Raw genomic sequence first — 16,727 nt, forward strand, 5'->3', positions numbered from 1 at the left:
AAGCAAAACCCATTTAGGGATATGTAAAAAGAGTAATTATTTTATACAAATGAAGTACAAGAGGAAGAATTGATATAGAGGAATTAGATGGGGGAGGAGGGCTCATAGTTCTGGTAACCTACTTTCATTGGGAATGAGTTTAAAAGGGAACGATCCATATATATTTAGAAGAATATTAAAATATTTTATATTAAAAGGAAATGAAATGGTAGGGGCACAGGGAGGGCTGAGAGGACATGGGAGGGATCTTAGAAGGGGATAATGAAGGAATATGTAAAAGGGGGGTATAGAAGGGTGTTTATTTTTACAGGAATGGAAGGATAGAGAAGAGATCATTGGAGTGGCGACAGATAAATAATAGTAGGGCAAGGTAGTGGGTAGAAATTAAGTAAAGGAGGCAAGAGGGAATAGGAAACAAGAGACATGCACAAACATAAAAACCAAAGATCAGGTGTAGAATAGGTTTGGGAAAGTATATATCCATATATATGTGTGTATATATGTATATATGTATGTATATGTCTATAGCTATAGAGAAACATATCTAAAACTTATTGTAGTCTTCTGGGGGTTGGGAACGGGGGGGGGGGGGGGGGGGGGGGGGGAAGGAAAAAAATAAAAAAGTGCACCCAGACCAGCAGAGGCAACAGCTGGAGCAGCCACAGTCCGTTCACTCTCCTGCCCTCCTGCCACACACCCCAGGGTCCCTCTCCACCCCCCTTTCCTCCTCCACCCACCTGTAGGTACCCCCTGGCCTTCCGGACCGCCCCTATAGTTCTGTCCCCGGCCTCCTGCCCTTCCCTTTCCTTCTCCCTTCCCCTTTTTCCCTTCACTCGCCTAGTACCCGAAATTTGGGGCTTCCACTCCCACCAGCAACCAAAGACTTGACCACTTTACAAAGTCCAAATCCCCAGAACACCGCTCGACATGGACACCAGGGTAATTTAAGGTGGATTAAATATTACTCTCTCCATTCGGCTACTTAGGCGTGGAAAGGAATTTGGAAGCATTATTGGAAAGAAAGGAGAATCAATTAAGAAAATGCGGCAAAAGAGTGGTGCGCATAATTACATCACAGAAGGGAATTGTCCTGAGAGAATAGTTACTCTGGCTGGATCCTCCAATGCCATCTTTAAAGCCTTTGCAAAGATTATTGACAAACTGGAGGACGACATCAGCCGTCTATGACCAATAGTACAGCTGCCAGTAGACCCCCAGTCACCCTGAGGCTTGTGGTCCCTGCTAGCCAGTGTGGCTCTCGCATTGGAAATGGAGGTTGCAAGATCAAGTTAATAAGACAGTCCAGGTGGCAGGGCATATGTACCAAACTCAACTGACCGGTCCATCGCTATTGCTGGCATCTCACAGTCTATCATTGAGTGTGTCAAACAGATCCGTGTGGTCATATTGGAGACTCTTCCAGTCTTCCCTGAAGGGTGTGACCACCCCATACAGTCCCAGTTCGTCCAGCTCTCCTGTCATCCTTGCAGGTGGTCAAGACAGGTACAGCACAGGCAGTGACAGGGCGAGCTTTCCCCATACCACCCCATCCATGTACTTCAAAACTGACCTGGAGGGACCACCTCTAGATTTGACCAACCTGCACCAGTTGGCAAGGCAACAGTCTCACTTTCCCATGACTCATGGCAACACCAGATTGAGTGGCATTGAATCCAGCTCTCCAGTCTGCTATTGGGCAGATCTGAATGAATCTGCTCAGACTACTTCTCATGAACTCACCATTCCAGATGAGTTACTTGGCTGCACAATCAGACATCAAGGAGCCCAAATCAATGAGATTTGTAAGATGTCTGGGGTTCAGATCAAAATTACCAATCCAGTGGAAGGATCTACTGGTAGGCAGGTTATCATTACTGGATTTGCTGCCAGCATTAGCCTGGTCCAGTGTCTAATCAATGCCAGGCTTTCCTCAGAGATGGGGGGCATGGGGAGCAGCTAGAACAATGCAGAGTCACCCATAGCCCCCTTCTGTTGTTCACCACTCATGATCTGTCTGTGTAGTTTCTGAACAGTCTGTGATTCCAGGTTTTAAATAGTTTATAAATTTTCAGTTTCTACATAGACACACACACACATCCACAGAGTAAAAAAGTGCACACCAGAGAACAAAAGACCTTGCAAGAAAGCAAAGATGGACAATTTTCAACATAATAAGTATAATTTATCATACAGGCTTCCTTGAAATGAAACTATATTGTTACATAATTTGAATCCTCTCTTATGTTCTGCTATGCACATGACATTTTTTTTCTTTTTAATTTTGTATTTACATTCCAATATTTAAGTTTATAATCAAAAAGGAGAATGAATGGAACAAGTTTCTGGATTGGGAGCAAGACTAAGAAGTCCAGAGGTATGTACCTGGGTGGGAGATGACTGACCCCAGCTAGCTCATTAAATGGATTTATGGGGAGAAAAGATCTCTGCCCTACAGTTGGAGAGACTGAGGGGACCAGGGACAGAAAGGATTCATGAGGTGTGAGTTTCAGGGCTGATGTGATCATGCAAGTTGAAGAGCATGATCCTGGACCTTAACTACATAGATAAAGAATATATTAAGAATATCTGTTAAGACACAACCAATTTCTGCTTTTTGTTAATTTACTTGGTGTTTACCACACCTGTCACCTCTTGGCTGTCTTCTGGAGAAGAGTCTTTATGATACGCTGTACTCACATGTTTACAGTGGAGTTTATAATTTCTTGGAATACACACACACACATGCACACACACATACACACACATATATACATATATGTATATACTGAGTCATGCTTTCTATGTGTCATTTTAAAATTTTTGCTATCTTTTCCTAAATACTGGTCACCAAATATTCAAATATAGAGATATAGATGTACAGATACAGATATACTATATATTTATATATGTATATATATACATACATATATTCTCTCTCTCTGTACATATATATTTAATATATATAATTACTGCCTGATTTTGAGTCTTATCAAGTTTTCAGTGAATTGCTGTTTCATACAATCATTGATTTAGAGCTGGAAGAAACATTAGAAGAAACTAGAAGAATAATAAACTAGAAGAACTGGAAGAAACATCAGTTTAATCCCATTTTTCTTATGATGAAACTGAGGCACAAAAGGGTTCATTGACAACTTGTCGAGGCTCAAAATTTCCTAAGCATCTGAAGTGGGACTTGATTCAGGTCCTTGCTTCCAAGGCCTAAGCCTCTCCCACTGTCACCTCTTCACACTCTGCAAAGGATATCGGCATCTAAGCCACAGTTATCTTTTTGGTGATCCTTTTTCTAAGGATCTCTGCTCATGTCACTAAGTTCTAAGGTCACTGCTCATGTGACCATTAAGGATGAGCAGATGTCCCGTGGAATGTTTAGTGTTGTTTTGAGATACATGACCAAATCGATGCTGTACACTCCTTTATTTTCAGCTCTAAAGAGGACCTGTAATTCATTCTTCTATTTAGATGTAACATATTTATTTTCTGATTTTATTTATATTAGGAATATCAAGATGAAGAGAATTCATTTTCCAGTATTTGTTCATTCAATTTTACTATTTAGAGATTGTTTTAAAATAATGTGACTCTTTTTACCCTTTGACCAATTTTCTATCACTCTGCCATACTCACTGCGTAGTCAGAAAGTGACTGATAAAGAACCAAGGGACTTGTTTTTATGTATTTGTTTCTGTTTTACATTTTTTCAAGGCAAAAGAATTCATTACCTAGTTAGAAGCAGATACTATTGATTAACATCTCCATACCAAGTTAGGATAGTTCCCAGAGAGCTGACGTCATTTGTCGTTGAGAGTGAATACTTAAAAGTTTTTAGATCATTGGTTGATAGCATCTACCCAGAACGTAAACTTCACTGGCACATTTCATTTTCACATCACAATGAAGCATCAGAAATAGATGATAGATGGATAGATAGACAGACAGACAGACAGACAGACAAGCAGGCAGGCAGACAGACAGACAGATAGATACATAGATAGATAGACAGATAGATACATAGATAGATGGATACATAGATAGATAAATAGATAGATAGATAGATAGATAGATAGATAGATAGATAGATAGATAGATAGATAGATAGATAGATAGACAGATAGATAGATAGATAGACAGACAGATAGATGGATAGACAGATGGATGGATGAGTGAGATACATAAGAGATAGATGAAAAAAAAATAACTCCTCACAGGCAAGTAATGGAGAGACCAAGGAAAAAATAAACTAACAAGACACTTAGTACTCTATAAATGTGGGATATACCAAAGCGAAAATAAATATCCAGAAAAAAGAACAATACTGCCCCAATAACTACACTACTAGAAAAGACACTAAACACACCTTAAGAACCCCCAAAGTACTTTACATCACACAAAAAAAGGAAAATATGATATCTGTAATTTAGAAAATGTGATGACCAAAAGGAGATTTAGATGTTAACATGAAAAATGACATTAAAAGTACTGGATTTTCTGGAGAGTCAAATGACTCATTAAAGATACTTCTATGTAAGAAATACAATCACTCAACAAATGTTAATTACCCACCTACTACGTACCAGACGTTGTCCTAAGCTCCAGGAATACAAAAAGATATAAAAGACATCCCCTGCCTTCAAAGGTCTTATAGTTTAATGGAGAAAAACATGTAAACAAAAGTTTACAAAGCAAGCTGTACAGAGGAAATAGTTAACACATAGAAGTCCTTGCAATTAAGAGGGTTAGAGAAGTCTTCTTGTAGAATGTGGGATTTTAGTTGGTACTTACAAAAAAACCCATCAAGGTCAATAGTAGGAGTAAAGGAGAAAGAATGTTCCAGGTATTGGCCATAACCACAGAAAAATCTCAGAGGAGAGAGATGCAGTATGTTATTGGGCGAACAGGCAAGCGATCTCTGTCCCTGGATCAAAGAATATGTGTCAGGGAGTAAAGTGTCCAGAAAGGTCAGAGTAGGGTAGGTTATGGAGGGCTTTTAAAGCCAAACAGAACATTTTGTATCTGATTCTGGAGGTAATACGGAGTCACTGGAGTATATTGAGTAGGAGAAGTGATGTGATTGAACATGCACTTAAAAAAAAAACACACACACATATTTTAGCATCTGAATAGAAGAGGGATTGGAGTGGGGAAAGACTTGAGGCAAGTAGACTCATCGGGAATGTATTGCAGTAATCAAAGGGTGAGGTTATGAGAGTCTGCACTAGACTGATGGCCGTGTCTGAGGAGAGAAAGGGGCATATTCCAGAGATGTTGCAAAGGTGAAATCAATAGGCCTTGGCAACAGATTGGATATGGGAGTGAGAAATAGTGAGGAGTCCAAGGTGACTTCTAGGTTGCAAGCCTGAGGAAATGGGGGAATGGTGTTGTCCTCTACAGCAATATAAAAGGCAGGGCAAGGTGGTTGGGAGGTGGCAGAGTTGGGGGAGAGATAATGAGTTTAAGACGTCTACTGCACATCCAGTTTGAGATGTATGAAAGGCAGCCAGGGACGTGAAATTAGAAGTCTGCAGAGAGTTTGGAGCAGGATAAATTTTAAAATATCAGCATAGAGATGGTAATTAAATAAGGAAAAATGTATGAAAAAATGCTTAAATGGCAAAACTAGAAGAGAGTAGGATCTCCGTAAACCAAATCAATACATGTGTGCACCTCATTATATATATATATATATATGTATATATCTTTGTGTGTATCTCCATACATAGTCCCATATTTATATGTATTATTTATTAGATCTATATATGCATACATACATATGAATGTATGTATACACATGCTCACACACACACATATATATATGAGTCTATATTAAGCTATATATATAGTGAAGCAACTAAAATGGATGCATTTTTAACCTGGGGGTCAGAAAGACTTGATAGATAATCTTCGTTTTCCCACCTCCCATTTTTATGTTTTATTACCTATCGCTTAGCACCAGATTGTTGAGGGTGTGTGTAAGCATTTTCTGTTCCCTGCACAGCATAGATAAATGTATTAAAGGCACTTCAGCAGAATCTATATTACTATTGAGTTATTTTTCCCTATTGGGTCATTTTAAATTCACCTAAAGTAGTAGTATTGTCCCTGGGGCCTATTAGCCCCAAGTACTGCAATAGTTTTAACAGTAAGAAAATGGAGCTCCATTTCAGCTGGCTCTCTTTACCAGAGGCAGATTATTTAGGAAAAGAAAGAGTGAAAAAAACATCAATACCTCTTAGTACTCCATTATTTTTTGCAAACTGCTCTAGTGTACTTAAATTTTTTAGTATGGCTAATGCCAAAACAATACGTATAAGCCTGTGTTTTACAACAGCAAAATCTCTTAAGTAAGAATGGCCTACATTAGAGGGTTTTCACTGTTGTTTACCAACACTAAAGAGACATTTGCAAATATAAAAATTTCATGCTACATACTTAAATAAAAAATTAATATATTTTAAAAGACATGTTTAATGTAGTAACTATCATATATTTCAGGGGTCATCTAGCCTACATCATTTTTCTTTTTTCTTTTTTTTTTTTTTTAACTTTTAACATTTATTTTCACAAAATTTTGGGTTACAAATTTTCTCCCCTTTTCTCCCCTCCCCCCCCCAAACCCAAGCATTCTAATTGCCCCTGTGACCAATCTGCTCTCTCTTCTATCCTCCCTCTCTGCCCTTGTCTCCGTCTTCTCTTTTGTCCTGTAGGGCCAGATAGCTTTCTTTACTCCTTAACCTGTATTTCTTCTTTCCTAGTGGTAAGAACATTACAGTTGATCCTAACACTTTGAGTTCCAACTTCTTTAGCTCCCTCCCTCTCTACCCCTTCCCTTTGGAAGACAAGCAATTCAATATAGGCCAAATCTGTGTAGTTTTGCAAATGATTTCCATACTAGTTGTGTTGTATAGGACTAACTATATTTCCCTCTATCCTATCCTGTCCCCCATTACTTTAATTCTCTTATGATCCTTTCCCTCCCCATGAGTGTCGACCTCGGATTGCATTCTCCTCCCCATGCCCTCCCCTCCATCCTCCCCCCCACCCTGCTTGTGCCCTTGTCCCCCACTCTCCTGTATTGTGAGATAGGTTTTCCTATCAAAATGAGTGTGCATTTTATTCTTTCCTTTAGTGGAATATGATGAGAGTAGACCTCATGTTTTTCTCTCGCCTCCCCTCTTTATCCCTCCACTAATAAGTCTTTTGCTTGCCTCTTTTATGAGAGATAATTTGCCCCATTTAACTTCTCCCTTTCTCCTCCCAATATTTCTCTCTCACTGCTTGATTTCATTTTTTTTTAAAGATATGATCCCATCCTCTTCAATTCACTCTGTGCACTCTGTCTTTATGTATGTGTGCGTGTGTGCATGTGTGTGTGTGTACTCCCACCCAGTACCCAGATACTGAAATGTTTCAAGAGTTACAAATATTGTCTTTCCATGTAGGAATGTAAACAGTTCAACTTTAGAAAGTCCCTTATGACTTCTCTTTGCTGTTCACCTTTTCATGGTTCTCTTCATTCTTGTGTTTGAAAGTCAAATTTTCTTTTCAGCTCTGGTCTTTTCATCAAGAATGCTTGAAAGTCCTCTATATCATTGAAAGACTAATTTTTCCCCTGAAGTATTATACTCAGTTTTGCTGGGTAGGTGATTCTTGGTTTTAGTCCTAGTTCCTTTGACTTCTGGAATATCCTATTCCATTCCCTTTGGTCCCTTAATGTAGAGGGTGCTAGATCTTGTGTTATCCTGATTGTATTTCCACAATACTTGAATTGTTTCTTTCTAGCTGCTTGCAATATTTTCTCTTTCACCTGGGAATTCTGGAATTTGGCCACAATGTTCCTAAGAGTTTCTCTTTTTGGATCTCTTTCATGCGGTGTTCTGTGGATTCCTTGAATATTTATTTTGCCCTCTGGTTCTAGAATCTCAGGGCAGTTTTCCTTGATAATTTCATGGAAGATGATGTCTAGGCTCTTCTTTTGATCATGGTTTTGAGGTAGTCCAAGAATTTTTACATTGTCTCTCCTGAATCTATTTTCCAGGTCAGTTGTTTTTCCAATAAGATATTTCACATTATCTTCCATTTTTCCAATCTTCTCACTATGTTCCATGATATCTGTCTCTCTCACAAAGTCCTTAGGGTCCATCTGTGCCATTCTAGTTTTGAAAGAACTATTTTCTTCAGTGAGCTTTTGAATCTCCTTTTCCATTTGGCTAATTCTGCTTTTGAAAGCATTTTTCTCCTCATTGGCTTTTTGAACCTCTTTTGCCAATTGAGTTAGGCTAGTTTTCAAGGTGTTAATTTCTTCAACATTTTTTTGGTTCTCCTTTAGCAGGGAGCTGATCGGCTTTTCATGCTTCTCTTTCATCCCTCTCATTTCTCTTCCCAGTTTTTCCTCCACCTCTCTATCTTGATTTTCAAAATTCTTTTTGAGCTCTTCCATGGCCTGAGCCCATTGGGTGGGCTGGGACACAGAACCTTTGATTTCTGTGTCTTTGCCTGATGGTAAGCATTGTTCTTCCTCATCAGAAAGGAAGGGAGGAAATGTCTGTTCTCCAAGAAAGTAGCCTTCAATAGTTTTATTTCTTTTCCCTTTTCTGGGTATTCTCCCCAGCCAGTGACTTGACCTCTGAATATTCTCCTCACACCCACCTCACCTCCTGGTTCTCCCAGCCAGCGTTTGGGGACTGAGATTCAAATGCTGCTTCCAGCCTTAGGGCTTTTGGCGGGGGCAGGGCTGCTATTCAGTGTGAGAATTATGTTCAGGTGTTCAGGTTGGGGCAGGGCTGCCTCTCAGGCTCAGTTCCCTCAGGGGGTTTATGTACATACCTTCCACAATGGATCCAGGCTCCCGCCCGCTTGGGGAGCCCCTGTCTGCAGCCGCCTCTCAGCTTCTATCTCCTGGGGGGCCCGAGCCATGGGGGCACCCCACTCCCCTCTCGACCCGCCAAAGAGACTCTCTCACCAACCCCTGTCACCTGTGGGTTGAGGGGCTTGTGCCGCCGCTGGAGATCCTGTCCCTGAAGCCTGCTCGGATCTGTACCTCTCCGAGCCGCGGCCGCCGCAGGTCTGGGCTGGGCTCCGCGTCTGCAGTGTGACAGACCTTTTGCGAGAGGTTTGCAGGTCCCTCTGTGGGTGGAGGGACCCGCGTGGCCGCACGATATCCCGTCCCTGAAGCCCTCTCGGATCTTTTCCTCACGGTGTCGCGGCCGCTGCAGGGCTGCCCTCTGCTTCCAGTCCCGGCGCCCAGGCCGCAGCATGAAGGACCCCCCGCGAGAGGTTTGCAGGTCTCTCCAGAACAGAAATCTCCCTTGCTCCAATATTCCGTGGCCTCTGAGTACAGAATTCGCCATGAGTTGGTCCCCTCTAGCCGTTCTGTGGGTTGTGGGTTCGGAGCTATGTTTATGTGTGTCTTTCTACTCCGCCATCTTGGCTCCGCCCCCCCTACATCATTTTTCATATGAAGCAACAGAGGACCATTAGGGTTAAGTGACTGGCCTAAGGCCATACAGCTAGTAAAAAGCAGTCAGGAATTTGATTTTTAGGTTCCTCTTTTCGCTACATGTATCATTGCTCTTGAGGGAGTTGTCACAATTATTTTTACTTGTGTGATAAAGTAAATGTGCCTCTAACACAGGTGCAACATTACCTACAACTTACAGTGTATAATTGAAAGAAAAATTCAGGATAAATCATTTTATTGGACAAGACCTGTGATTTCATTGGTCCATGGAACTCCCAACAAGGAAGCTGCCACTTCCAGTGAAGAATGCCACCTGCTCTGAAGCTTAACTGTTTAGATAGTGACATGGGAAGCTAAGAGACCAAGATGCTTGCCTAGTCACAAAGTCAGGCTATATCAGAGGCAACACTTGAACCCATATCTCCCTGATCCCAAGTCTTGCTTTCTCTATATTGAACTGACAGTCAAACCTTCATATCAATTACATAAATGGGTTTTTGTGTATAAACATGCATATAGCAAACTTTTAAAGTATATATACATATATATTTATATAGAATATATAAGCGTATATTCTTTATAAAAAGAATATACGCTTATATATTATATATATTACATACATAATATATACATTACATACTTTTATATATATATATATATATATATATATATATATATATATATTTGTGAATATCTGTAATTGCTCTCTTATGTTTCATTAGCTTATTCACCCCAAAGAAAATCAAACACATAGAACATAAAATATTTTGGACACCAAAATACCAGATACATTGCAATATACATTTTGCTTTTTAAAAATTCTATGATTTAGTTGCTGAACAGAGGGACTTTAGAGGGACATTGGTGAATTGGCCCTAAGAATCTAAAGTCTTTTTCCCATTGACCCACTATGAATCAGAAGACAAGGAAATAAAAAAGAGACTTGTGTGTATCAAGGGTGTTTATCACCAGCATAGGATCATAGCTCCAGGGCTATATAGACTTTTAGGAATCATTTGTTCAAATACCTTGCCTGAGCTGAACTGCTATGTATTCAAACTATGCTTCATAGAGCGCAGCTCTGATGGGCTGGCCACGTTGTTCGAATGCAAAATGTACACTTGCCAAAAAAGACTATTTTATGGAGAACTCACATGGGACAGGTGATCATATGATGGCTAGACGAAGTGATACAAGGACACTCTCAACGTCTCTCTCAAGAACTTTGGATTTGACTGTGCAACATAGGAGACACTGGCACAGGACCACTCTTCATGGTGTTCCCACATGAAAGAGGGTGCTGTGCTCTATGAGGAAAGCAGAATCGAGATAGCACAAAGTAAACACAGGATACACAAATTTGAGATATCCACCCCAAATATTCACGTGGACTTTCTGTGCCCAACCTATGGTAGAGCATTCCGAGCTCATATTGGTCTGATCAGCCACAGTCAGACAAAATGAAATTTCACTTTACAATGGTGATGTCACTTTGGTCCTCTTCAAAGAGGAAGGACAACAACCAACCCACCATTCAAATCCATTCATGTAACAGATAAGGTTTGAATAGAGTCACTCAATAAGTTAGTAGTAATACCCAAATTAACTAAAAAGGTCATAGGAAGAAACACACTGTGTATATCCAGAGAAAGAACTAATATTCTGAATAGAATGGCTTTACACACACTTATTTGTGTGGAGGGGGTAGGCAGTAGAAATGGGAAAAATAAAAATGGAAAAAAAGAAAAAAATATAAGAATTTTGTTGTATATCTAAGAGGAATAGCAAAAATTAGCAGTTTCATGTGCTATTATCTTTTCTGTGCTATGGAAATGTTTCTTTTATTTCATAAATATAATATTTTTAAAGTTAGTAGTAGAGTTGGAACACATCAGTCACAGAATCTGACTCCAATTCAGCATTACTTTGACTGCATTGTGCTGCATCCCATGAAAAATATACTGTGGGATCAAGTAGAAGAGGATTCACTTTCCCTCTCTTGGAAACTAATTGGTACAGTAATGGAACACTGAGCATGAAAGTCATAAAGATCTCAACTGAAATCCAAGCTCAGACATTTAAGTCCAGTGTAATCCTGGACAAGTCACACAACCTCTTTTTGTCTCAGTTTCCTCAACTGAACAGTGGAATTAATAATCATGCCTAGCCCACAAGGGTATAAGGATTAAATTAAAATACTTAGTATCATGCCTAGAACATAATAAGTACTTAATAAATGTTTGTTTCTTCCCTTATTCCCCTCCATATTGATGAGAACCTCAAGATGAGACGTTATGCTGATTTCATCAAGTATTACAAATATGAGATTCATAGTTGCTTGAGAATATCCATCCTAAGTCACCATGGAGGTTGGGGGAGAAAGGAAACAAGGGTACAAAGTATACCTATTTTCCAGTCTTTCATATGCATTTAGATGGACAAGTCATAGAACTAAGTCTATCAATATTTTCTTTTTCTGTTTTGATTTTTATATCATTTAAATGAATTCTACCATATCGTATTTGGTTTGGAATAGCATAAGCCTTTGTATTATATAGGCATAATAAAAGAAAACCAATTCTCATAATTTTTTTCCAATTATACCTTTTAGTCGATTATTACTCTGTTATGAGATCAGCAGTATTCTTCTTCATTAATAAATCATCTATAATCATGGTTGATTATTTAATTTTCAGAATTTTTGAACTTTTCAGAAAAGCTGTTTTCAAAAAAGCTTAGAAGGGACTTCAAAAGTTACAAAGAACAATTCACTAATTTTACAAATGAGGAAACTGAGACCTAAAGAGGTTAGATAACTTGTCCAAAGTCACAAAAAGAGTAGTCAGTAGCAGAACTGAAAGTTAAACCCAGGTCCTCTGAATTTAGATTCAGCACACTCTCCACCATATTATGTTGTGCATAAAAAGATAAACAAAAAGAAACAAATATGCAATGTTATTATTTTATATGTGACAAAAATCAAAAATTGCATTCACAAAAGGAAGATTAACAGTAACGACGATAAAATTGACAAAAGTATGATAATAATAAGTATGTCACTGTTCCATATCAGAAGTGGCAAATAATTGTTTAACAATAAAGATTTAACAATAAAAAAAATAGGTCTTAACTGTTTACTTGATGAAACTGAATTAATAGATATATAGAAAAAATTAAGAGAGAGTGAATAAAAATGTTTTCAAGTAACTGTGGAACACTTTCAAAAATAGATAATATGCTAAGATCAAATATGACCTAAACAAATTTAAAAGACAGAAATTATGCATATTTTATTTCCAAATGAAAATAAAATAAACAGAAAATAAAATATTATGAAAAATATGTAACAACATGGGCATTGAAAATAATCCATTAAATATTCAAAGAAAAATAATACAAATGACAAAATGTTAAAGAGAATAACACTACACTTCAAAACAATGAAAGCTGACCAAATGATCTATGAGGGAAAATTTATATCATTATGTTCAACTTCTATAAGAAAGAAAAGGGAATCACAAATGAATTAATATTGCCTTTAAAAATACTAGAAAAAGAACAAATCAATAGCCCAAAAGAGAGACAAAGATATGGAGAGAAAGACAGAGAGAAACCGAGAAAGAGTAAGTGTCAATATAATAGAAAATTGTATGCAAAATTAATTGATAAATAATGTCATAGGCTGAGTTAAAGAACAACAAAATCAATAAACTGTTGAAAAATTTAATTTTGAAAGAGAGAAAATGAAAACCTGGAAATATATCATTGAAAAATGAGAGATTACACCAAAAATAATGAAGATATTAATAGGAAAATGTGCAAATAACTATTGATTTTTTGGAATAGAAAATTTAAAGGAAATGCATGATTAGATCCACAAATATCACATTTTCCAAGCTGATAAAATAGTAAATTAAAGATGTGATGGAACAATGAAATGAGATATTTATAAAGCACTTCATATGGTGCTTAGTACACAGTAGACATTTAATAAATTCTTATGTCTTCTCCTATACTTCTCTCTAATCTTAGAAAAAGAACTGGTAAGGAATCAATAATAGCCCCCATGCACACACGTACACAAAATATTCTTCTTAGATTTCATACCAGAATTCTTTCATAATGCTGAGAAAAACATCACCATGCAACATAGATTATTCATAAGTATGGATAAAGATACCATCCAAGAAGAAAGCATGATATAGATTTTATAACACAGATTAATCCAGTAAAAAATATAAAGTTCAAATTCCCAAATATTCATATGTGTAATATGTTATCCAATAAAATACAGGAATATATATGCGTTATTAATTATTTTCAGATAGTATTTATAATAGGCATGTTTAGCTTGTTTAAATTATTTAACATTAGTAATAAACTAATATTTAAAACTATAGAATGTATGGGCAAAGGACCTTTACAAATGAATGCAGAAATCTACAATGTAATTCAAAATCTAGTCACAATGAAAGCACTAGCAGAATAGGCAGAAAGGGGGTTTTCTCAATAAAATAAAGTGAAAATTTGAAGTTAAAAAAGTGAGAAGCACAGGAAAAATATTGGCAACATTACCATCAATAACTGCTAGAAAACAAGGATGCGTATCTTCACCACTTTTGTTTCACATTTTCTTGAAAATTCTAGCTAATTTAATGAGATAAAAACGATTAGCAGCATGATTAATAAGGGACATGAAGAGGTCAGGTGATAAGGTAATGTATCTAAAAAGTCTAATGACCTCAAATAAAAAATAAATGAAAACAACAAATGGGTTAACCCAAGTTACAGCATTCCAGTTTCATCCACACAAAAATTCATAACTTTATTACAGAGAAATAAAAATCAAGAAATATGATCCAGAAGGAACTCTTCTTATAATTAGGGTACTATGAAATATTTGGCTATTAGATTGTGCAGGAACACACAGAACTTGAATAAGGGCAAGTGTGAGGTTTTATTGACCAAAATTAAGGAGGACCTAAATATTAGTTGGATATTCAGTGCAGCCAATAGGTTATACTAACACAGCAAAAATAACTGTACTCATTAAATTAGTGTGTACCTTCTTTTAATACTTACAGAACACCAAGAGGCTATGTTCTTGAACTAGTCCACATTACAATAAAATTTAGAGGGAAAAAAGAGGAAGTGAATAAGAATTTTAAGAGACACAATGAAATGTTTGTACACATGGCTCATGCCTTAAAATGTCACAAAAATACTCTTAAAATGAGGGAAAACAGAAAATGATGAATTAGTGAATTAGAATAGGTATATTTCCTATTATCAAAAAATTTCACACAAGATTAGTGTTTAAAAAATGTTTGAATATAAAAACAAGAAAATATTACTTTTTTTTCAAAATTTATATTTTGAATAATAATGATGGGAAAAGAATTAAGATCTTATGTCATATACCCCAAATGGATGATACATAATACTTCGCTCTGTCTTTTATCTTTCCCTCTGGTGCAGAGCAGGGGAATAGTAGGTATTGAGTCGAGGGGTGAAAACTGAAATGAGAGTGAGATGAGATCCATAGTAGCATCAGAGAGGCCTTTACTCACAGAGTGAAAGGGACAAAGGCACATGATTTCCCTTTGCCAAACATGGGATCCAGTTCCACTATGATGAGTTAGTAAAAATTTAATGAGATCACAAATGAGGAGCTCCTCCACCCAAGAGCCAGTCAAAATACTAACAATACTCAATTCCAGTTCAGACAGGATCTTACATAGCCAGATCCAGTTACATGGGTGATCCAAGAAATCAACTTTAGAGCTTCTTCATCTGACAGAGCTATGACTAACCTAGAGTCAAGCACTCTTTGAGATGTGAATTGTTTTATTCCTTCAGGTGTTAAAGAAAGGACTGATACTGTTCATTGGCTATAACTGAGTCATTAGTAATTCTATTTCTGGGAAGACCTCTAGATAAGGTCCAAGTGTTATAGGAAGTTTTTTTTTTATTATTATTAATTAAAAAATGATTAACCTCATTAATGAACAGAGATTCAAAGTAAAACATCTTGAGATACCAAGTCATACCTATCAAATTGATAAAGTGTTCTCAAAAATCAACAGTTAAAAAGGAGAAGCCTATTCAAAGATTTTGATTTATTATCTTGTTCTCATTTTCTGTGGAGTTGAGATAGAAATAATTCTAGGACAAATCATTACCCTTCCATTTTTCTTTTATATTTATTGTCCTATGGACAATTGTGCAAATCAACAAATATGCACACATACACAGACACACATACACACACACATAATACATGTGTGTAGATGCACACACATACACGTACATACATATATATGTATATATATATATACATATTTAAAGTGTATTTGAATTAAAGCATTGAGATTTAAGCTCATCTTCTGGAGGTCTACTGAAGACATTCTCAGGAACAGCTCCAGTAGCGGATATAATTATAAGCATGCTGTATACTTTTGCTATGTGGTTGTTCAGTCATTCAGTTCTATCTGACTCTGTGAGCCCACGGACCATACTGTTCATGGGGATTTCTTGGCAAAGATGCTGGAGTGACTTGCCATTTCCTTCTCTAGGAGATTAGGGCAAAGAGAGGGTAAAAGACTTGCCCAGGGTCACACTACTAGCACGTGTCTGAGGTCAGATTTGAACCCAAGCCTTCCTGTCCAGACCCAATGCTCTGTCCACTGAGCCATCTAGCTTACCCCGAACATGGTATGCTGCGTATGTGTCTGTACCTATATTTTAGCATCAGCTCTGTGTATTTTTATTTTGTGGGGGAGGGGAAGGCAAGGCAATTGGGGTTAAATGACTTGCCCAAGGTCATACACTGGGTGTCAATTGACTGAGGTCAGATTTGAACTCAAGTCCTCCTGACTCCAGGGTGGATGCTTTCTTCACTGTACTACCAAACTGCCCTGTTTCTATGTTATTGGTCACGCTTAGCATCTTTTTTTGATAGAGTTCAGATAGAAATGGTCTTAAAAGTTTCTGTCTTTGCTAACTATATATAAATATCATATGTGCATGCATACATAAATATGTATAGATTAAATTTAACATTGTGTTCTATTGAATAGGTATAAGATAAGATGATTTTTTTGTATTGTATTATTTAATTTCTTTATATTGGTTTGCCTTTTTACTGTCATAACATTTGACTTTCAGGTATTTATTTGAGGAATATCAGAAATGTCCAATATTCTTTTGTTTTCTTTTGCTTTTATATATTTCTTTTCATCTCTCATGCTCC

The 16,727-nt window shown here is 37.2% G+C and overlaps 1 pseudogene; it reads left to right on the top strand.

Moving 5' to 3' along the window:
• The first annotated feature begins 897 nt into the window (after positions 1-897).
• Positions 898-1,960, top strand: LOC140510560 (poly(rC)-binding protein 2 pseudogene; annotated as a pseudogene).
• Positions 1,961-16,727: the final 14,767 nt, after the last annotated feature.

Source organism: Notamacropus eugenii, chromosome 6, assembly GCF_028372415.1.
Source record: "Notamacropus eugenii isolate mMacEug1 chromosome 6, mMacEug1.pri_v2, whole genome shotgun sequence".
NCBI lineage: Eukaryota > Metazoa > Chordata > Mammalia > Diprotodontia > Macropodidae > Notamacropus > Notamacropus eugenii.